General features: G+C 38.2%; 1 protein-coding gene across 7 annotated transcripts in view; it reads right to left on the bottom strand.

The window, feature by feature from the left end:
• Positions 1–24,697, bottom strand: part of MGMT (O-6-methylguanine-DNA methyltransferase) — a 257,446-nt gene that overhangs the window by 211,043 nt on the left and 21,706 nt on the right. The window contains exon 1 of one of the 7 annotated variants that reach the window (XM_089510151.1): positions 19,612–19,665. The exons of the other annotated variants lie outside the window; for them this stretch is intronic. The gene's annotated coding sequence lies outside the window, so the exon portion shown is untranslated. Of the gene's footprint in view, positions 1–19,611; positions 19,666–24,697 lie in introns of those variants that run through there. 7 annotated transcript variants of the gene reach the window in all.

Genomic DNA, 24,697 nt, shown 5'->3' with positions numbered 1-24,697 from the left:
AGCCAAAATGTAGAACCTGTGCATAAAATATTTGGCTGCAGGTTAAGTCCATCAGAAATGACAATGCTTAGGACTATTCTGTAACATCACAGCTATATGTTTATTCAATATGCCACCTTTCTTCCAGAGTGGGTCTAAGGCAGCTCACTGAAGGAAATCAATTAAAATCTGCCCGTGCAATTTTAAAAACATTTAAAATCGTCATATTTAAAACATCCTGGGTGTTAGTCTGTTACGTCTCTTGGGGCACTCTTGTTGTTTAATATATCCCTAAAACATAATCCCTAACATTATATAAGTATAAAAAATAAATAAAATACTTACCTCAATAAAAAGCCTCCCTAGTGCAGTTACATATGAAAAGCCTGCTTAAACAAAAAGATTTTTGCCTGCCAGTGGAAAGAAAGCAGGGAGAGGGACAATCTAACCTCCTATAAAAGGGCCTGCAGGAGTGTGGGGGCAGCCCTGAGAAGTCTCTCTCATGCCTCATGATGATAGTAGGAAACAAAAGAAAGTCTTTTCCTGAAGATCTCAGTACTCTTGTTGGTTCATATGCAAACCACTGTCAGTGATTCATGTCTTCACCATAAAGTCCCTTTGCATATTTATAACACAGACTAGCACTTTATTATACAACAATTTATAATACAACACATTTTGCTGTCTTTGCTTATTCACTCTCTCAAAAGTTTATGAACCCTACTAGTACTCATCTCCATCTCACAAACAAATATGCAAGCCTGAGCACTTGTGAACAATGTCAGAAAACCTCATCAGGGGTTTTTGTCCAAACTAGAAATTAAATCCAGATTGCCTAAAACATTGTATGACTGCAGGGAGTTTATGCTTGTACAGCTAGGTCATATCATACACACTTAAATACATGAAATAAACAGTTACGATTTGGGATTTGGGGGTGTTACATTTATGACATAGGACAAAAATGTGATACAACAAGTATGTACCTCAAATAATGAGAAAGTCAAATATCCTGGGTTTATCTGCTATCTTGTTTTTATCAAATTCATGAATTGACACTTTTTAGCTACCATCATACACATGTGGCACAGATGTGTCTTACTCCTGAGCACTGTCAACAGTATACTAACCTCTGCAACATAAAACAAGATAATTTTACAGCTACCAACTAGACACAGTACTGCAGAGTGACAGTTTGTCATGAAGCAGTAAGGACTGTGGCAGTATGGTGTTGTGCACAAATGTCAGTTTTTAAACTGTTATGTCTTGGCAAGCATCAGCTAAAATGTGTCATACCATCCCGGAAACTCATTCTCTGTAGCACACTAAAGTTAAGTTAATCCTGCCATCATTTTGGAAATTTGCAACCTGTTGCAAGGAGGAAACTGAAATGACTGCACTCTATTGATTATCAATTTTGAATTAATTCCATGTACTAGTAAAACAGCAAGTATGAGTAGAAAGTTACTTACAAAATAAAACAAGGATTGATTTGTCAGTGCAAGGTCCTGAAAAGTATATGGATATTATGCCTGTTAGAACCTTAACTTTTATGTTACCCATTAAGCAGCATCCAATGTTGTGCCACTTATCCCTTCATCCAGGAACTTCTCCATTTTATATTCAGGTCAGGGGTAGAAACAGTGCAGCCTCCAGATTTGTCTTAAGTCCCAGGAGCCATAGCAAGCACAATCAGCAATGAGACATAGGAGATGCAGTTTGGCAATACTTGGAGGGCCACACAATACCACCCAAGCATAGGTAATCAACAGCCGCACTGCCTTTGGAATAACAATTCTCCAGAGTTTCCAAATGTGTGTGTGTGTGTGTGTGTGTGCTCGCACGCGCATATTCTCTGGGGATGGGGTGGATGGGTGTCAGGATACATTTAGAGACAGAGGTCCAAAACAGACAGCAGAAATAATCCAGTGTGAGACCATTTTAACTGTGCTGGCCTGGGAATTGTGCCACCAGAGCTCTCTGACAGCGAAGGCTAAATGTCTCACAAAACTACAGTTCCCAGAATTCCCTAGCATTGAGTCAGGGCACTTAAAGAGGTCTCAAACTGGATTATTCTGCAGTGCGTTTTGGATCAGAGGCCTAAACACAATTAAAGGTATTCCTCAGTTAACAAAATAGATATGTTCCTAGGCATTACTTATTTAACAGAAACTTTGGGCTGGAACAGATCGGTATAAAAAGCTGGATTCCAGCCGGCTTGGGGGTGTGCCGTACAGACGACGCATGCCCCCAAGTTGCCCTGAAGTTTGTTTCAGTCTGCCTGGCTGCCCACATGGGCTGGCTTCCAGGAGCTCCAGCGACACAGCATTTATATCCCACACGCCACCGGAGCACTTTAAAGCCAGCTTCTGGCCTTGGTGCAGGCAGAAAGCCAACTATTTACTGCCAAAAAAAGGAGCAGCTCTTTACCGCTTCTTTTTCAGGCAACTTCAAGATGGATTGGGGCTGAGGTGTGCAGTTCCCGTAGCCCCAATCTGCATTTGGAAGGGGTGGCTTAAAGCTGCCCCTTTGGGGCGGTCTATTTTGTCTCTTAGATACCAGAGGTAGAACTAACATAGAATGGACAGGAATAAGTTCCTACACAATAAAACAAGAAGAGTAGTTCAACTGCAAGCGTAATTCAAAACTAATGCACATCTGAAATGAAATGACCAGGTAAGATGAGACATGCACAAGCAAACAAAAACATTTTTCATCATCTAGAGAAAACTGGAAAGTTAGTTCCAAAATGCATGTTGGAATGATTTCCGCCCCCCTTTCAATAGCTCCAGTTCTTATAATTTCCATTTTGATGACCAAACATGCAGACCAGGATAGCTGATGGGGCAGGCTAATCTACTTTCCTCTTTTCTTTCTGTTTTGCTCTTTACACATACTCAGTAGGTAGCTGTCTTAAGCACACACAGCTACAGCAAGATCAGTTACAGCAGAATCCCGTTCTTTCCGAGGTCACGCTTTATTGCATTGTTTACTGCAGACATGCTGCTGCAACCCAACACTGAAAGTCTGTCTTTCTCCAGCCTTCCTTCAACATCCTCCCAATGCCAATGCTGCAAAATCACTTCCTGCTAGGCAGAAGACAAGGAAAAAAGGCAGGCATGTTCCCATAAAAAGACTTTGGAAAAAGGAGTTTCTTTGTCAAAGTCTTTGTTAACTAAAGTACACTTGCATTCTCTCCCACAAGTTTCAGATCTGCTCAGTATCTTTCTTACATTTGGCCTACCGTAGAATGAAAAAATGATCAAAATGACTGAAATTATTAACATTAGTTTCAAGGAAACATGGCTGACAATTATTCCAACATTAACATCATCTGCAACCAACTATCCAATTTAAAGAATTACAACTTATTATAACTATGTATTCCATTCTTTCCAACATGCATCAAACGCTGAGACAATTACATATCCATCTGCCACCATTCCTATATAATTATACATCTATTACACCAGGTGTTTACATCTAATCAGCACTCAATTGCATCTTAACATTTCACTCTTAAAATGTCATAGGAATATAAGCTACCATGCTCAATCTATAATAATAAAAGATGTGTAACTCTGTCAGATCTGTAACTCCATGATCATAAAACCCAAACACCTGAAACTTCCTTTGTGTTCTAAGCAGACTTTGTGGTATGCACAAGGGGTTATTTAGTTTTTAAATGGTTTTTAAATTAATTTAAATTAATTAAAAAATTAAAATGGTTTAATTCTTTCACCACTCAAGTGGCACCTTCTTCTGCAGAGCATAGCTTGCAGTCATACATCTAAAATCTACAGGGGAGTACAGTGGGCCCTTGGTAACAACTGAGGTTTGGTTTCAGGACCCCCGGTGGGTACCAAAATCCATGGTTGCTCAAGTCCCATTAAATACATTGGCATAGGTCCAAAACACACTGCAGAAGCAATCCAGTTTGGAAACTTTAACTGCCCTGGCTCAATGATAGGGAATCCTGGGAATTGTAGTTTGTTGTGGCACCAGAGATCTCTGACAGATATGGCTAAATGTGTCACAAAACTACAGTTCCTGGAATTCCCTAGCAATGAGCCAAGACAGTTAAAGCGGTCTCAAACTGAATTATTTCTGCGGTCTGTTCTGGCCCTTGACTCCATATTCCAACAAGAAATAGTGGAATCAATGCCCTTTCCATGAAATCTGTCTAATCAACTGATCTGCAAGAACATGTCAATACTTGGGAAATGCCACCTGTTATACTAGTTGGTCATTATCTATATCCCAACTATCATGAAGGTCTTGTTGTCGGAGACAAATAAAAAGGACCTTCTCCATAATTATACCAGTTATGGAATTCTTTCCTAGGTAATAGATTGGCTTCCTGTTTTGTCCTGTTCACTGCTTAAGACAGTTTAGGCATTGTAGTGTGTATGTTGGGGGGATTGTTTTCTTGGAAAGATAATTTTCCATCCAAAGATTTTTCCAAATCCTGAGCTTGTCTGTTATTTCATGTACTTAATATGGAAAGTTAATATCTTTCTGAATTTTAATACTGTAATCCACCCAGTGTGAGAGCCAGGGTGGTTTAGTGGGTGGTTGAGTGTTGGGACTAGAACTCTGGAGATCAGGGTTCGAATCCCTGCTCATCCACGGAAAGCCATTCGGTGACCTTGAGCAAGTCACACTCTCTCAGTTGTGAAGGAAAGCAATGGCAACCACCACCACCCAAAACAAGGCAGCTGTGCCTAAGCAAGGCAGCAACTGACTGGGATGGTATACAAATGCATTATTTTTATTGCAAGTTATCACTATCTAAACACACATGCTTAAAACCCATTGAAATCAATGAGACTAGAGAAGCACATTTCTCTGTGCTCAGTTGGAGTCCAGATCCTCAGGAAAAAGAAGTTAAGCAATCTATAGAGTGACTGAAGTGTTGACCTGGAAAGTTCATCCGTATGTTGTGAATGCAAAGATCTGCTTGTGAACTTTTAGTACTCTGTTTTTCCCGGAACTGAATTAGACTGCCAATTAGCTGTGTCTTTGCACTCTATTTCACAATTATAGAGTTGAGGGTGAGTGTGTAAGCTTGGTTCAACTGTGATGTCACTTGCTATACTGGTGAACCCCTTAGATCTGTTGTTTGTTTAATTGCAGACCTCAGTCCCTGAAAAGAATTTCCAAGCAGAAATTATATAGCAACTTTATTAAAATGGGGTTCATATTTAACTCACATTTTTCCTTTCCTTCTGGACAAGCCAATAGAACAACAGCTTCAGAGTACTGGATAGGTACAGTTAAGATTTAATTTTTCAGGTACTGTTTTAGCATTTCATATGTATTTGATACACAAATAGAACAATAATTTATAGATTTAAAGAACCAGGATGGTGTAATGGTTTGTGTGACTATTGACTCTGGAACCAGGGTCTGCATCCCAGCCTGGCCATGATAGCTCACTGGGTGACCTAGTTGCGGCAAGTCATATTCTCTGAACCTCAGTGGAAAACAAAGGCAAAACCCCTCTGAATATATCTTGCCAATAAAACCTCATCATAGCCTTAGGGTCACCATAAGTTGGAAATGACATAAAGGCACACAAAAGCAACTATATATATATATATATATGGCAAACCTTGAAAGTATGCCAAAATTAGATTTTATTATATTAAGCTATATTAAACTCCTAAATTCACTATTTCAAAATTGGCAATATAACACATTCTGTTAAAACTTCTTTAACTTCTGTTAAATATGGATCCTTTTAAAACAACCCTAATTCAAATAAAACCCTTTTTAAATTTTTATTCTGAGTTTATAGAAATGGACCCTTTGAGGAACTTTGATTAGGTAATGCATGAACCCACCTTCATTCTCATTCCAAAATATTTGTGTCTTGGTGTTACATAATTTTAAACTTGACTGGGTACAAAAGAAATTAAGTTTTAAATTGGCCCTCCAGCCAAAAAAAAACAAAAAAAAAAAACTCTTATTTTGCAGCTGATGTTATGATATCCCAAACGAATTCACAGCTCGTTTATTATGACTAAATGCTTTGTGTAAAACTGGAGCACCATTGTTAGCCAACAGAATTAAGTCTTCTCTGTCATTAATAATTAATGTGTATCAAAAAGGTGTTCATTTCAGAAGATTTATCAGTGAGAATATTAGGTTGATTTATGACTTTCTGTTCTGTACAGAGGAGCTTCATTCTCCTGGCTTGCTCCTGTGACTTTGAAGAAGTCTGTGCTTTGACAGCACTGTTCCCCTTCAAGGGCTAAGGTTCTCTACCCAACAGAGAGAGATAATACAAAAATGCAGATGTTGCACTGAAATTACTAACCCAAGGTTCTGGCAGCAGGTAAGGCTCTGTTCCAGCAGTGCATTTTTATGTCCTAAATTAGGCATCTCAAACCTACATGCTAGCATTGGGCTTGATAACTTAACATAAAAACTCCACCTTTTACTCTTTCTACTGTAATTCAGTCTAAATGCAGCCAATATTTCCAGTACTAAAATATACTTTCCATATGATTAAATATTGTCAGTATTTAATTTTGCATTTATAGGCCTTTATGTTACAGTAAATACTTCAGAATGATATGTTATTATAATTGACTAGAACTTAAAAGGGGAGGAAAAGTTCAATTTCAATTTAATGGCTTTAGGTCTTAGGTCTCCTCTACAGTACAGTTGAGATAGCAACAGCACAAAACTGCAGTGGAACTATACGATGGTTAAAACACTTTATATTCATGGCTCCTTCCTTCTCTAGGCCTTACCCATTCCCTCAACCAAAAGTAATAGAGAAATTACTTTTTAAAAGTAATTCATTCCTGTTATTCATCGCACTGTTTAAAAAGAGAACTGTTACTACATGTTAACAATGTTTTCTAGAAAGGTAATTCATTACATGGCTTACTGATTTTGGTAGCAGCAGTTTTCATTATTCTGTTGAGGGACCCCATAAGACTGATAAGAGGTTGAAAAAGTTCTATTTCCCCCCTTAAAATATGCTGTAAAAGTAACCTGAAATTGTTGCTTGTTACACTAATGAAGTAACTTTATTCCCATTCATTTTTGTGTACCTTAATAAATAGCAATAAGAACGGGTAACAAATGTACACTTGTTATCAAACAGAAACAAAACATACTCCTTGTAACTCATTTCTTACACACTCTGGAGTTCATTTAAAATGCAGCCTTTGCAGATGAAACTTTTTCATCCAATGGCAGAATGGGGAGGGGGGATTAATACAACTTTTAATGCAAACATTAAAGTGAATGTTCACAAAGCATTCTATGGGCACATAAGAAAGTAAACAATATAAATACATGAAATCAAGACGAATAAAAACACATATAAATCACACCAAATGGCAATAGTCCTTCCCAAGTAATGTTTCCTGGTAGTTAAGAGGCCATTTTATCAAAAACATTTCCATTATTTCCACAGTAGAAAATGGAGCAATATTCAAAGTGGTTGTCATTAATTCCTGTATGGAAACATCTGCCTCCCAGTAACTATGGCTCAAGGGAAGTACATTACACTACCACTTTGAGGTCCTATGATATAAAGTCCTGTGGGCAAAGTCCTTCATTTCACCTATTTTCTTTACCTATTTAATTTGTATATTTTTCCCCTCAACACAGGACACAAAACTACTTTTACATTTTAACAAAGTATAGCTAAAATCTTTAAGCAAAAACGTTAAAAACTAAACTAACAATCTATTAAAAGCACAAAGTTAAAACACATTTCAAACATATTTAAAAAGAGAGAAAAAGCACAGCACACACAATTCAAAGACACTTCTGCCTTTGAGTTAAGACACTAAATAAAAAGACCTTGTCTACCAGCAGAGAGAGGACCACTCAAACTTCCCACAGGAGAAGTTTCACAGCCTGGAAGCAGCTACTACGAATGCTGTCTTTACCAAATGTCCCAAATAAAGGTTAATAATAATAATAATAAGTGAAAACCTGCCCTAACGATTTTAAAACTCAGGCAGGCTCTTACAGGATCCACTTTGGCTGACAACTGACAAAATCCATGGTCCAATATAGTGTCTGCTATATTGTTCCTCCTGCTTAAAGTGTGAGTCTAAGACCAGATTTCCCTGTTAACTACCAGAACTGCTAACATGCCCACCTGGCACTTTTTTTCCAACCCCTTATATTTTTCAACATATAATGTGAATGCACCCAAGCAAGTCTCATCTTAAAGCCTTCAAAAGGAGAGGATGGTTTCGAACCATGGTCCACTGTCCTTGCGTTTTTCCTCTTCTTGACCCTTCTTGAGTTCAAGCCCAGGCATACTAGCAGCCATGCTGAGAACTGGTAGTATCTGAGTCAGAAGTAAGCTGGAGAGGATGTGTGGGTGCTGCTGGTGAAGAGCAGTTTGGGTCATCCCAATAAGAGATTCAGCTGGCAACCTTGACTGCATGTGTCCACTCTCCTTGGGCCAAAACAATGATATCTGCTTGCACATCAAACTCTTGGAGGATGAGCTGGATAAAACAGGGTGCTTGTTAGTCTTGCCATCCCTTATAGTCTTTAATAGCTTGGATCTACCACACTTTTGAAGCTACTTCTTTCCTTTGTCTCATTCAACAAGAAGTGTATGAACTGCTCCCTACACTGAAATCAAGGAGGCAGTCTACACGTGCATGGCTACTGAAGCTAAATCTAATTGTTACTCCAACTAGAACAGACCCACTGCATCAATGGGACTTCCATATAGGTTTATCCATATTAGGACTAATAACTGGATTTACCCCTGCATCTTTACCAGCTTTTTTTGCATGTGAAATGTGTCAGCCTCTAGACTCCATTAACAAATAATGTGTATGTTGCCTAAAACTCTTAGCTGCAAAAGCTGAATTTCTGGACAAAATCTGTATTGCTCAAGGGCAGCATCACTTTGACAGCAGTGATCTGCAATGCCTTCATCAAGCTGCTACAAAGAGAGAGAGAAAGTTTCATTCACATCCAGCAGACATGCACACACAGACACATGGCTAAAAAGGAAAAAAGCATATACAACAGAGACAAAATCTCTCAGCACGCTTACTTATTTGCATCATAGAACAAAGATATGCATGATAATTCTCAGTGGTCACTAAAGTTTCTCTGACTGCAAATATTAGTTACAATACTTGCCAAAAAGAATATGAAATTTTTGTTTTGAAAAACAGACAGACAGAAGGAGGGACACTCTGTAAATCAATATATATGGCTTGGGAGATTCATCTTCATTATAATTATAACTAAAATACTGGACTGAAATGCTTAAAATATTCCTGACATGTTTTAGTATTTCCACACCTTAATTTAGTCTAGTTTTGAATTCTATTTCAATGTAATAGTTTTTATTTCTTTGAATCCCTGCAACAGAGAACTGCAATAAGTGAATGGTTTTTCATATGTATTTTAAATTTCTTGGCAATTTACTTCTATGTGCATACTAACTTACTTTGTATTCTATCCCATTATCAAAAAGTTCAGAATGTCATCTATTTTTTTCTTTTCCTTTAAAAGCAACAAGCAAATAAACACATCAGTTGACAAGCTGCCCTCTCATTACAACCTGCATTGTCATAATGCTGCAATTAAACTAAATGAAATCCTAGGCTGCCATTCTGTGTGCAGTGTACTCAATGTAAGCCTTACTGAATACAATGGACTTAAGTCTGAGTAAATATACATAGGATTGCGCTGTCAATTGTAACATCACATAAGTTTCAGCCATTTGCACCCACACATATTTTTTTTTGCACCCACACATTTTTAAATGATAATTTTGAAGGAAAAAAGCATATTGTTTTTTTATCTTAGGTGACATATTTATTGCAACAAATCTTACCTTAGAAGAGATATGCTCTCTAGCAAAGGACAGGCAATACTTACTTAAATATGGTGCCTGTCATTTTCAGGTTTTTGAATAAACATTATCCAAAATTTAAAATCTTTTTGCCTAATCAATCAAAAAGCATCTTATTCGCTTCCTAGCCACTTCCTAGCCCCAGTTCAAAGCACAAGTTTTAATTTTTAAAGTTCAAAATGCCTTGCAGCTAGGTTATCAGAAGGAGTAGCTCCTCTCATATTTGCATACTTACTCAGTCCCTAGAGTCATACAGTGGACCCTTCCCACCTCAGGAGTTCAGCTCCAGTTATTCACCTGCAGATGGGGAAAAATGTGGACATGCTTGCCCATACTATTTAATGGGTGGTAATGTGTATGCACCCATATAAGCATGCCCATGGGCACATGCTGTCACTGGATAATATGGGGTGTGGCAATCCACAGATTGCTAGCCCACTAATGCAGTGGGCCCACTGTATTTTTCTTTTCAGGTACCATCTGTGAAATGAGGTGAATGGCTGGCTAGTGAAGAGAGGAGCTTTTCAGTGGAGGCATCAAAGTTATGGACTGCCTCCTGTAAAAAACCTCACAAGGCACTTAGTTTTCAGAACCAGGCAAACACTTTTATCAATGCAAGCATTTTAATGTTTAAAATGTTAAATAACTTCTTCTTAAAGATTTCTGAATGTTAAAAACTGATATTTAGTGCCACCATGAGCTGTTTTCTGTTCCTAAACTTATTTATTTATTTATTTAGGTATTTATATCCCGCCCTTCAGCCGTAATGGCTCTCAGGGCAGCTTACAATTATTGTTTTTAATCAGACAGTTCCCTGCCCTCAGGCTTACAATCTAAAAGACACAAAACAAAAGGAGAAGGGAATGGTGGAGGGAAAGAGGATGAGGTCCAGTGGTTCTCCCTCTGAGGCCTGGACCAAGGCAGATGGATTTAAATGACATCTATCCCATACATAAGCCTCAAAGGTTCTTTAGACTCACAATCTAACAGTCATTGACACAGAAGGAAGAAAAGAGGGGGAAAGGGGACAAAAATAAGATTATCATGCTAGATAACAACAAGCTGTAAAATAAACAGTCCAGTTAGCCTGGGGGGATGGCCGCTAGTAGATGACAGATGAAGACAGCAGGTATCTCACTAGACAAATCATCGAGTTGGAAGAGATGGCAAGAGCCATCCAGTCCACACCCCTGTCATGGTGGGATAGACAATCAAAGAATTCCTGACAGATGTCCACCCAGCCTCTGTTTAAAAACATCCAAAGGAGGAGATTCCACTACATTCTGAGGATACACTCTGAGCACATTCCACTGTCGAACAGCTCTTAAAATCAACATGTTCTTTCTAATGTTTAGGCTGTCCTAGTTTCTGAAGAAGTAGGCAAGAAGCTTTCTCCATCCTTAATATGACACCCCTTCAAATATTTATAGTTATCATGTCCTCTATTAACCTTCTCTTCTCCAGGCTAAAAATACAGAAATAATCCAGTCTGTCACCATTTTAACTGTCATGGCTCAATACTATGGAATGCTGGAAATTTTACTTTTGTGGGATATTTAATCTTCTCTGTCAGAGAGCTCTCGTGTCCCAACAAATTACAGTTCCCAGAATTCCTTAGCATTGAGCCATGACAATTAAAGTGGTGTCAAACTGGATTATTTCTACAGTGCAGATGCAGCCTCTGTGATAACTTTGACTAACTTTAACACAGAAAAGCTGACAAAAGTGCATAACTGGCTTATTGAAATCCTTCAAAGCTCAGTTCCTCATCGCTGGAAGAACATAGCTAAAATTTCCTCCTCTGAGTTGACTGGTAAAAGACAAGAGCTTACCGTATATACTAAACTATAAGTCGACCTAATGTATAAATTGAGGTCAGGTTTGGGGGCCAAAATTATGGATTTTGCCTTGACCCGTGTATAGCTCGAGTGTAAAACTTGGAGGCTCCATCAGTGTATGTCTGGGTGTGTATGGCAAGAGAGACTCTCATTGAGGCTTTTTGTTTCGTTTCAGCCTTCATTCAACAAGACACGCAGGCAGGAGAGGGACTCTTAAACTTACAATAATATCAGACAATCACTCAGGACTCTTTCTGCTTGGCTCCAGAAAGAAATAAACTCCTCTCTGCACAGCATGGGGAAATCTGAAAGAGCTGCTATCACATTACCATAGTGACCCATAAATAAGTAGACCTAGGATTTTTGGGTCAGTTTTGGGACATAAATGTTTAGACATATAGATGAGTATCAGAACCTTAAAGAAGTACCAACCCCCTTTACTCCCTCAGTGCTCCTTTGAAAGGAAGAGCCACAATTTTTCTGACCAGGCATTCAAAAAGGCCAAAAATGGCACCATGGCAGAGAAAGTGGAAAAGGGGTCGTGCTTTCAGGTTCTCCCAGGATGCCTTTGGTCACTCTACTCAGAGAAGGAAATGATTCTTTTTTGTTGGTGGTTTTTATGAGAATTAAGGTACAGAAATACACTGACCCATGGATATGTTAACTCAGTTTGGGGGGGCTTATTTCTTTACTAAAATGTCTAGACTTATACATGACTATACACATAACTTCATTTTTATCACTAATTTTAAAAAATAATAAAAAGTATGCTTGATTCTGTTTTTAGTCTGAGAAAGGAGATGCCTAATGTAACAAAGCTAGCCTCAAGTGTTTCTATAAAGATTTGTGCATCTAAATTGGTGTGATCTTCCTCAAACATTCATTGTTGAAAAAATGATACTCCACTATTTAAATTCAAAGATCTTTTGAAAAAGGAGAAAAAGTTACTATCACAGTATGAAAAAAGTCTTTGATAATTAGCCATTTAAAAAAAACAGGAATGTAACCATGCTAATGAGCACAATAACTTTTAAAACATCTGATTAAAACAGAAGAAATAGATTATGCTAATGTTTTTTGCAAGACTTTACCTAGCTACCACCCTTCTATAGATCTTTTAGAATCAACTGTTAATTATATCACAATGAAAGCACAAAGTCTAGCCTAATTGCAGTTATGAGTCATCTACCTGGAAGGGAAACTTTTTGTGAGGGCAAAGTGAAGATCCCAAAGATGAACTAAATGAAGCACATTTTAGTTTCACCTTCAGCTCTTTCTAAGATGTTTCAGAAGTCAAAAGAAAAGTAATACAACAATGTTCCCTCTTTCACTGACTGGATACATCTTACGGTTCATCTCCATTCTAACATCGATACCTTATTTCAAAGAAATACACTATTTAGTTAACTGGGCTCAGTTCATGTTACCAAATGCATACTAACAGCTCAAAGTCATAAATGTTCACCATAATTCCAAAAGTATACAGGCATACCTTACTTAACAAACAGGCTGTACAGACCAGTATTATATGCTAGTCTAGGGGTGATGTGGGGGTGTGGCAACCACTCGCTGCCTGCCCTGAGTCCATGCCCACACCGCCTGCCTGGCCAGATGGTGGCCGGAGTCATGCCACATCTTTGGTGCAGCGCTTACATGCACTGTGCCAAAGAAGCAGTGAAAAGCCGCCACCACAGGACACCCTTTCCACAGTGCAAAAAAGAGCCACTTTTTGCAGCTTCTTTTTGCACTGTGGAAAGGCCAGATCAGGGCAGTTGCCGCTGCCCCAATCCGGCGAGGAAAGGGGCGGCATGAAGCCACCCGTTAGGGGCTGTCTATTGAGCCCCAAAATCCCTGACAGTGTTTTTACAGCTTTTTACAACCAACCAACCAACCAATCATTCAACCCTCATTTCCTCTTCACCATCTATCTAGCTGGAAATTTCTTAGCAGCATAAGCATAGGGAAGGTGGCAAAGGAGGGCCAAGGAAACAAATGTCCAAAACACTGCAGAATAATCCAGTCTGAGCTCGCTTTAACTGCTCTGGCTCCATTCTGGGACTGTAGTCTTGTGAGACATTTAGCTTTCTCTATCAAAGAACTCTGATGTCACAATAAACTACAATTCCCAGGATATCCTTGCATTGAGCCAGGGCAGCTAAAGTGGTCTCAAAATGGATTATTTCTGCAGTGTGTTTTGGACCAAAGATTTTCAGTATTAGGTGGCAGCAGAATATCTGCAGTAAAAATACAATGAACTAAGCCTGAACTGAAAAGGAAACATAAGTAGCTATTTATGATTCCCTAGAATAGTGATGGCGAACCTTTTAGAGCCTGAGTGCCCAAACTCAAAGCATTCCTACACCGGGTGTTAACCCGTGCCAAGGGATAGGACTTCTCGGGGGGGGGGGGGGGAGGATGTCCGCCTTCCAGGGCAAGACTTCCAGGGGCAGGACTTCCTTGGAGATAGCTGAAGGCCTGGGATGGCAGAGGAAGAAGAGGCCTCCTGGGCTTTTAGCTGTCTCTGGAGAGGCAGCTAACAGCATGGGAGGGTGGGGGAAGAGGAAGAACATGCATGCACTTGTTGCTACTCTTTCCCCATGCTCCTGTATCTTTGCATGCCTTCAGAAATGGCTTCATGTGCCATAGGTTCACCACCACAGCGCTAGAAAATGCAAGTTGCCTCCAGATTCCTCAGTGAGCATAGGGAAACAGCAAAACAGAGAGATATGGGGAAAACAGATAAGATTGCCTCATCAGATCCCCTGAACATTTTTCTATAAATTTGCCCATCAAAATGGAAATCTTAAGTGGAGGCTGGTGAAAGAAAAATCTCTGGATGCATTTTGGAAGAAGCCTCCCTCTGGTCTCAAAAAGGTTCAAAAATTTTTATGAAAAGGCTTATATGATCTGGTTTCATTTTACATGTACATATTGTTGGGTTTTGAATAAAATGTTTGCTGAACAATTTTGTACTGCTGTTCTTGTTTGTGATGTAGGAATATATACCTATTGTTTCCATGTTATTTCTACCTCTTGCTGTCAAATTTTCTTCTAAATAAGTAATGCCTAGGAATAACAATATTTTCATTTACCTCAGAATGAAAAATTCTAACAACTTGAAGTTTTCTTCAAAGCTGACTCTCCTGGCCTCTGTACCTCTCTTTGCTAAGTGTTGCCAGTTTATTCTCCCTAGTCTCCACTTCCTAATTCCTTAGGCAGGGTCACCTGTCCCATCTGTCCTATTTGGACTTTAAGCCTCTGGGCCATATCACTTATATCTTTTGTATGACATCTATCATGCTGCTAGCAGTACATGTTAGAAATGGCAGCATTTCAACCTAGCCATATGCGAACAGTGGAACTTGCAAAACATCTATAACATTAAACATTTAACTTGATATTCACCTGTGTGTTTGTGGCTGACAAATGACCTAGACCTGAGAGTTTCTTCTTCTGATTCCACAAAGAATCGAGGAAGACATTCAGTAGTACAGTATGCCCAGCAGACAATGCCCAACATGCTGAAATCCCATCATGGATTTTAAGGGATATCAAGAAGAGAAGAAACTAATTAAAGTTGAAATATCCTGAATATAATCTTTATCTGTTGACTCAGCTCAAGAGATTAAATCCCTATATATTTGGTTATATGAGAGAAAGAGAGAGAGAGAGAGAGATTAGTGATCCCTTCCCAGCTGTTAAGGAGCAATACCTGAATATAGATTTCTTGTGGGAGTCCATAAGAAAAGACAAAACATGTGATTGGAATGATGTCAGTTCCCCAAAGGCACCAACTCATACTTATACAGAAAGAAAGACATCTCCATACCTTTATATATACACAAGAGGAAATATAACAGAGTGATGCCTTTATTAGTGCCCGAGAAGAATAATGGACTACAGTAGCTCATCCTAGAAACAGACAGACTTGGAACTAATTGGGTTAATGATGAACAATATTTCTTTCATTGTTAAATGACTATGCTTTTTCCATGGATAAGATATGTCTAGACCTGTTTTTACCACACTGCCAAAGGAATAAGAGGTATGTCTTGAAACATCCAATATGGCTCACATGCTATTTTGTTACTACTATTGCTCAGATTTAAATTCAAAAGGTGGAAGAAATTGTAATGGCAGAAATAAAAAGCATCAGTGCCAAAACAAAAAGGCATATTGGTTTGAGGTGGTGGTTATTGTTTAATAATTATCACCACTACTGTCACAGTTAGTTGGATCCCAAGTTCCTATGCAAAAAGCAGAGGAAGCCATTTTTGCCAAATCCCTTCTGCCAATTCACCCTACAGGCATGGCACCTGTCACACACTTCCAAAGGGCTCCTCAATGCATTGAAACAGGTTCACAGGGGACTTCATGAGGAAGGGCACACTGGGAAAAATGACTCCATCATGTTCTACCAGTGAGAAGGTTTCCACTCATAGGAACTCTAGATCCAAAGCAAATAACTGAAATTTTCCACCCATTGAACAACAGAGGAACTTTAAATTGTATGCTACTAAATATTTAGCATGATAATTATAAGTAACTAAAAATATGGTCAAAAATAAATGCATCCTCTTACTTCTTTTGACCTGCCATTTTGGCAACAGCTGTCATGTACTTACATCCACTATGAAGACTCCAGGCCTTTCAGGTTATTGGGTTAATTAATAAAATACGTAACCTAGCCAGACAAAATCTTACTTGGATTTGGGTCCTTTTATAGCAGTAAAATCAATTTATAAATACTGGAAAATAATCACCCAGTGTACCACATTTGTCTACATTTAGACAAGTGTATGAAAGAAGAAAGGGTTCCATCCCACTGGTGTTTATTTTGAAAGCAGAACAATAAGTAAAGAAATAGGAACTGTGCTACTATGAAAACTACTTCACCTCTGGTCACCTCAAGGACCCTGACTAGCTCCTTAACACATAGAATCCAAAACATATGAGTTAATCCTCGAGATCTGACCATATAACACCAATTTTGAAAGATCTTCACTGGCTCCAAATTTGTTTCCGGGTACAATACAAGGTGCTGGTTAACACCTTCAAAGCCTTATATGGCCTGGGCCCGAGTTACTTACAGGAATGCATCTCCCTATACAATTCACCCCACACTCTTAGAACAATGGGGAAGAATTTGCTAGAGTTAAAAACAACCAAATTTACTTCAACTTCCCAAAGAGCATTTAGCAAAGCTGCCCAAAAATTGTGGAATGGTCTCCGAGGTGAGATCCATCTTACCACCTCCCTGGAAACCTTCAGGAAGGCAGTTAAGACGGAGCTCTTCTGGCGAGCATATCCACCGGATCTTATGTGAAACATAGATCCACTTTCATGTACAGGATGAGAGCATTCTGCCCCACCATCGCTTGTGAAACCCTGTTTTTAATTTTGTATTTTATGAACTTGTTTATATTATTTGTATTTTAACTCTGTCATATTTTATACTATGTTGTAATCCTGCCTCCATCCACCTGGGAGAGGTGGGAAAATATAAATAAATTGTATTATTATTATTATTATTATTATTAATCTGTATAATACTGACACCTAAGTCAGAAATACATTTACTTGAAATTAGTCCAGACATTTCATTTAGACTTAATTCAAAGCAATATGTTTAGAACTGTCATGCCAAATTGAATTCCCAACAATATTCCTAACACTTCATATACCATTTACAGTATTTTACAAAAATCTCAAGTAATGTTATCATCAATGCTTGATTGGATGGACAAAAACTGCTCCTGTATTTATACAAATTAACATTACACACCTACTTATATTTTGATCAGTATCCAAAGGCTAAAATGACAAATCTCTAAACAATAGAACTATATGTCTGATGGCATATATTTGGCAAAATCTTTACTCAAAATGATTTGGACAATGGTTTCTTAGACCTATGTCATCCAAAATATACCATGACTCTCCATTTGGGGGAAATGGTATAAATATTATTGTTGCTGCTACTGCTTCTCCTCCTCCTCTGCAAAGTTTATTTTAAGAGGAAATTCACTCTCCCTGACACCAAGGAAGCATGCCAGGTGTTCATACAAGTACACTTCCTCAACGATCCAGGGACGATTGACAGACGGTAAGCCCTAGTGTGATAATCTTTATAATATTTCTGAAGGACTGAAATACCATTCAAGCGGCCCTTTCGTAACTACACTGTGAAGTCAGGAACCAGTGTAGCACCCATTTGGGGTGCAGTCTCATAGCATTTCCCATGAAACACTTCACATCCCAGTCTGAACAAGATGTGGGATCTGTACAACATAGCAAAAGCAAATTTAATTCAGCATTTATTTTACCCCATCTTATTAGATCCAGTATGGGAAAGTTTAACAAGGGAAAATACTATCAACCTAACTTCAAATATATCGAATGGGTCCAAAGAATTATATCAAGGTCTTCTCAGTTAATAGTTTTCCCATATCCTTTTAAAGTACAACTCCTCACACCTCACATCACACCCAAAAAGAGCCACTCTGAAGGGCTGAGGTAAGCAATGTGAAATGGAGCAATATGGCAGGAGAAGAAGCAGAAGCAATCAAAACAATAACTAAACAGATCTCAGGACATTTTAGGGCCAAGCCACAAGCCTGTTTAAATAGGTGGAGCAGAGCAGAAAGACAAGGAAATGGCAGAGAGAACCAGTGATTAAGATGCTATATATTTAGAGAACAACAACAGAAGAAGTCAGTTACATAGGTAATATAGTATTAATAGAAGCATATGTGGTTGCTTTCTATGATAGCTTGGTTGCTTTCCCTTTGGTGGTGTTACTCCTGAAAGCTTCAACAGCATCTGTCCTAAGTACCAAGATAACCTCTTTTTTTCCAATAGTATGCCACTATAGCTGCAAAAAACAGCAACATTAGAAGGTGCCTTGGGCTGTCAAATTTGTCACTTAAACATCAGAGGCAAGCACACATGCTTCAAATCAAAATGAAATGGAACCAGTAATAATTCCCTTCTTAAGGAAAAAAAATTTGTTGGTAGACTCCAGCATGACAGCCATATTCCATGGTTCACTGCTCACCACACACTTGCCACTTGAGGGCAGAATGCATGATTAACTGAAATAAAACATGTCCACGTTAAACAAAATATAGCCCCAATGTAAGAAAAAAAATTAAAAGCAGCACGGGTAACAGTATTTCAACTATAGTCTTAATGAAGTTACAACATCAGCTTCTTAGAAAGGTATTAAAAACTAAATATACTTAATAACAGGAGGAAAAATTCTAGACCTAAAGTATACCAGAATTTCCTCCTTCATTTCAAGCTCTTTAAAAGAGAGAGAGGAAAAAAACCTGAGCAAATATTAAGAATATTGTGTATGTTTTCAAGAACACCTCTTGATATGCAGAGGCAATGTTGTTCTTATATCTAGGTCAACATTTCGGAACCAAGCTACAAGTTTCAAAATGGGACTAGGAACATATTCCTTTATGGGCAGAAACTCATATCGGGGATCTGCCAGCAAAGGGCTATAAGATGCAGAAGAATACCAGATATATCATTTCCATGCCAGCATATTGGCAAAACATCTTGCCAGTCAAACGTGTGAATTGAGGCAGTTATGGACAGTATGTTGGTAACCTAGGGACGTTATTATTGTTGCAATAATATCCTATACTCTTATAGCAATAGGCCCCTTGAAAGCAGGATTGGGGGAGGGAGAAAACAGGTTGTTGTTTTTTTTTAAAAAAACACCCTTTTTGAGAGGTAGGGGTGTTTTAAGACAGGGTTGCTTTTGGTTTTTTGCATTGATGTATAGGACTACAGCAATATAGCACTAAATAAAAAAATGTGTAGTAAAAAGCAGTTCAGATGTTATAACTACTAGCTTGAATAATTATTGTTTTTTAAAAAATTGAACAAATATTTTTAAGTAATTTGGTTTAAACCAACCTGTCTTAAATCAGCCAAAGCTTGCTTCAAAGCACTTTACATGAAGTCCAAATCTTCCACAGGAAATCTTCTTTCATAAACTTAAGAAGATATGTAAGAGATTATCAGCCCCACTACTGTTCATTACTCAGTCCACACTGTCATGAGACAACACATAGCGTGCTGTAAATCAGCACCCAATCACAGCATAGCACCACTGATATACAATTCCCACAGTTGGCAACTCTAAGATGACTGGACATAAGGTTCCCTGTCTCTGTCTTCATGTTGCGCATACCTAAAACCTCACAACAAGAGTCTTCAGTGATGGGGAGTAGGATGAAAGGACACTTCACAAAAAAAGTTTGTATCTAATTGCTAGTTTCAGTTAGAGTAGAAGTCTATTGCTGAATGGTAAGTCAACATCTATGTTGATTCAACTGGCCTATGCCAGTTGTGAGTATCAATCAAATTTAGGACAAAGGGACCACATTCCACCAAACAAGCACTCCATAAGTAGTAACAGTGAACAGGATGACCTCCCCCTGCAAGAGGCTGTTAATCTGCTTGCTTCAAGAAGATTTCTGTGTTCCATGATAAACAGTTATATCACAGATAAAGGTGGCTGTACCCCAGAGTTGGTATAACAAGGATGGGTAATGCTGGCATGGGCGTATGGAACAGTCAGCTGAAGGTAGGGTGAAGAAGAGGTTCAGTGAGCAGGGAGATTCCTGGTTATGCTATTGATGGAGTGGGGCTACATGCCACTATCAGTGTGATCTGTGTGTAGGTATGCAAGAGCATGTGATGAGTGTCTCTCATCATGAATGTATCAGATCTCCCTTGGGGTTTGAGCAGCATGTGGGCACTGTTATTGGTACAGTCTATGATTAGTGGACTTCTATTAGTTTTATGCCATCTTTGCATTTTCTGCCTATGTTCCACACCTAACCACAACATCCAAGGTGAGCAGACACTGAAATGTGGCAGCTGTTCCATCTACATAGCAGCAGCACATTATTAGTTCTGATGCACTGCAAGTACAGTGATTCTCTGCCTTTTTAAGGACAAGTTTTTTCCCTACCCTGGAGGCCATTATACTTACCACAGAGTTCACTATTTTTTTCAACATTAACAGTTAATTTTGTAACTGTCTCCTTCTCTATTGAGTAATCTGGCTTACTGCTGAAACTTGTTAAAGCATTTTTAAAAGCAGCACAAGTAACATAACAGCAAGGAGAGGTTTGTCGAGAAGCCCCATCTGGTGTTAAATTGCATAACCCTACCTTTAGATGCCCAAATAAAACATGGATGTCACAGGGGGAGGCTGTGATGCACATGACTGTACATACAGAGTGTTCTAGGAAATTTGGGACCCTGCATTGTATGAAGACATCCACACATGCAACTGTACAAAGAAAGGCCTCCCTCTGTAGACCATGCTGGGGACAGAGCCATATTGCACTTATGATGTTGGGGGTGGAATAACTGTCCACATTCGCATACTGGTTGTGCTACATTAACACTTAACTATTATATCCTAGCAGGACCTTGTTTGTTCTGTAGGTATGAGCTAGTCCATACCTGTAAAGCTTCATCCTCAGTTGTCATATACAGGAACACTGAAGCTAACAAATCTGATTAAAAAATATAAAATGTGTGGATTTCCCCCCAGGTTTAACTGGAGCTGAAAAACTGTTTTTTAGATATGAATCAAAGTGGCAAGGTTTATAATCAAAACTGCATAATATTTCACAGGATGTTCTGTTATCAAAATCCACAAAAATTCAAAGAACTGTTTGTTATATTCTTTGAGACGCTCAAGTCAAAACAAACTAAGAGATAATGCAACTAGGCATAACACAATAAAAGATATTACCTTTGCAATGCATTATTGCTGCCAATTACAAGAATCACTTCAACTTAATTTCAAAAGCACAATCACCCTCAACTGTAACAGTTTCTTTTTTAAATTTCAAACTGTATTACATTAAGGCAATAACTCACCTTCCAGCTATAATATTGGGCTCCCTTATTGCAAAAATACATTTCATAAATACTTCATTGACAAGTCAAGCTAATTCAGGTTAATTTTATTGTATTTTGGTGCTATCTCACATTTGTGTGCAATTACCTCTATCATTTTATTGCCATACCGGAAAGTAATCAGAGCAATTATTTGAAAAAAGATGGCATATAAATTCTAAGTCACAGTTTCTGGCATTTTTGATAAAATAGCAGCTTTATCTCTGAAAGTGGCAGGGACATCAGATAAATCATGCATCAGTCAAGTGTAGCTGACCCCCAAGTGCATTGCACAATATCAGAAGTGCTTCAAAAGAAACTTTCCTGTATCATCCATCATCCGCCATAAGACTGAAATAGGTACACCTGAGGAGTCAGAACTAGAGAATAACAAAAAAAAAAAATCATCCAAGCAGTATGGGCAATACTATTAACACTATCCTTTAAGCTAAACCACAGAAGGTCTTAGCATCTGCTTGTAAACAAATAAAACTGTTTCCATATTCAGTTTTAAAACAGTCAAACAAATAATTTTACAATAACTGGTATGTCAACTAAATTCTATTTGCAGTGCTCTTGAGAGCCTACATTGAAGGAAATATATATATCTAGATCTCTGTGTGTTTATAGACATGGATACATACATAAGTATACAACACAGTATATGATATTCATGAAAATGTGTTCATATATAATAAGAAGAGGAAATACGTATCCCATGTTTATTCCATATTCGTTTCTTTCTCTCATCCAGTATCCACAATCCACTGTACACAGGGCGATCTGAGGCCCTTTTCTGTCAAATGGAAGCAGGAAGGGATGAGCCAACATTATCATTTTTTTTAAAAGCTCCTATATGAAGCAGTATGTGAAACAATATCAGGAAACTCTTATGGGAATGGGGGAAAAAATTTGCCCCCAACATCTGGAACAGAACATGCAAGGGTTGAAAATGGAAGGGTTGAAAAAATAAGGTAAAAAATAATGGTGGATAAACATCCAATTCTGGTTTTGATTTTTTATGATGATGATGATGATGAGAGAGAGACATAGAGAATGTTGTTGGCTGGGGCCCCAGAAATGCAGCTCCTAGAAACCTTCTGAACAGCAAACAATGTTTTTCATCCCCCCCCCCCCCCGCCCCGCATCCCGGTGCTGGGACGTTTGTGAGACGAGGTCACAATAAAGCCTCAGTGGCTTTGTCTGTCCTGGGACAAAAGTTTCATATTATCTTATCTTCAATTATCAAGACAAGTAGCACTCAAAACATGGAAGTGTCCCACCAAATACAGCAGTTCAGAAGAACTGTGGATAGGAACCATGGGTGGGGGTGGGGTTCACAAAAAGTGGAACTACTTAAATTTTTTGGAATAGTACAGCAGTGCAAATGCAATAGATCAGTATCTTGCATGTTCAGCAAATACAGAACAAACATCTTCCTTTACCAGTTTAGATATACAGAGGTGGCCTGCATGTTAAATGATTTTGTATAACAAAGGTTCACTTTCATACATCTAAAAAATATGTTCTTTCTAGGTATTTTCTAGGTTCTCCAGTGCCATTCTATGGTATGCTTCTGCTGGAAGTTCACCAGAGAATCTTGCTTGAGAAACTAGAAAATGTCTAGAGAGAATACTTCCTTAATCATTTCAGATAAGAGAAATAGGGCTCCAGATTTTATATGAAAGCCTTTTTACACAAAGTGCCCAGGAACAGACCCTTGCATAATACATTGGCTGCCTCAAAACTGATGAAAAAGAAAAATTGTGCCTGTATCAAAACTGTTAATGTTCAGCATTGTGTTAACAGAGTGCTCAGTACTCGATAGCTCTAGATTTCTTTGTTTATTAACTGCTTCTATAACTGCTTCCAATATCCGTCATTATCACATATGGACTGGGGGGGAGAGACATTTTGAGAGAGATTTCTCTCTAAAAGTATGTGCGCTACATCACAGAGAACCATCCAATTGAGCTTCAAGAACATAATCCATGTTCAGTCTCAATAGCAACAGTCTATTCCCAGCTAATTAATAAGGAAAAGTAGTCATTTGTTCATACATGATAAAACATATACACTTGGTTCACAAATGTGGTGGGCTTCAAAAAGATAGGATGTCCCCTCTCTGCCTGATTGTTGTGATGTCTAAGATATAGTTCATGACTGTCCCTTTCTTTATTCAATTCCAGATACCATTTGCTTATGTTGTTCCACAGAATTGAATGGGAGTTACTGAGAACTCAATTAGCCCTTATGTGCATATTTCCAAAATAAGAAATCTATGATGTGTGTAGATATTTAGAAAACAAGATAAATAATTAAGACTGTATAAAGATGGACTTATAATGAAAGAACACTGAAAGAAGAAATTGGGAGAAAAACAAATTCATGGAATTACTTAAGACTGTTTAATTTTGATTAGGAGGTCATATCTTGAGTTTTCCTCCAAGCTAGGAAAAAAACCTCCACCAGTAAACAAGATGGCCTGCTTATCTCTGCTGGATAAGGATGTTATGTAGCTTGCACTGTACAAGAACAATCACACACAAAAAAGTAAGAGAAAAGAGAAAGATTGCTACAAAAGTATATTTAAGTGTAATCTATGTTAAGTATGCATAAATGAAATAACTGCTTACTTTATATTTTAACTAAACATTTTATAAAGTATACTTTTCTATGAAGTTTAGATTTATCAAAGGAAAAACTGATTTTATGTTGTTTCCCTAAACTCACAACACTCATTCAAATGCTAAGCTAAGACTGGTTATTTATTGCACTTCTGTTTTGGATTTTTTTAAAAAGAATATTCATCAAGTCACAGAATGGCAGAAAACTGCTCAGTTAACCCTAAAAATACAGCAACGTTCAATTAGGTTATGCTCTGTGGAAGATAGATATGTGATGCGGAAAGGGCCACTGCTGCCTGTTACCAACCATGACAGAGCTACTGAGATTTACAATGCAGCATCAATCTTGTCAACTGGATTCTTAACACTGACTGCTGGACACTGGGGAAAGATGCCAACTATGTTATGTGAATTCTTCTCCAGCATTATTACTTTGTGTGCGGACCTAAATGTGC

This window comes from Sceloporus occidentalis, unplaced genomic scaffold (assembly GCF_023333645.1).
Source record: "Sceloporus occidentalis isolate IW3139 unplaced genomic scaffold, rSceOcc1.0.p SCAF_2, whole genome shotgun sequence".
In the NCBI taxonomy this organism is placed as follows: Eukaryota; Metazoa; Chordata; class Lepidosauria; order Squamata; family Phrynosomatidae; genus Sceloporus; species Sceloporus occidentalis.
This window is presented reverse-complemented; position numbering and strand designations above follow the sequence as displayed.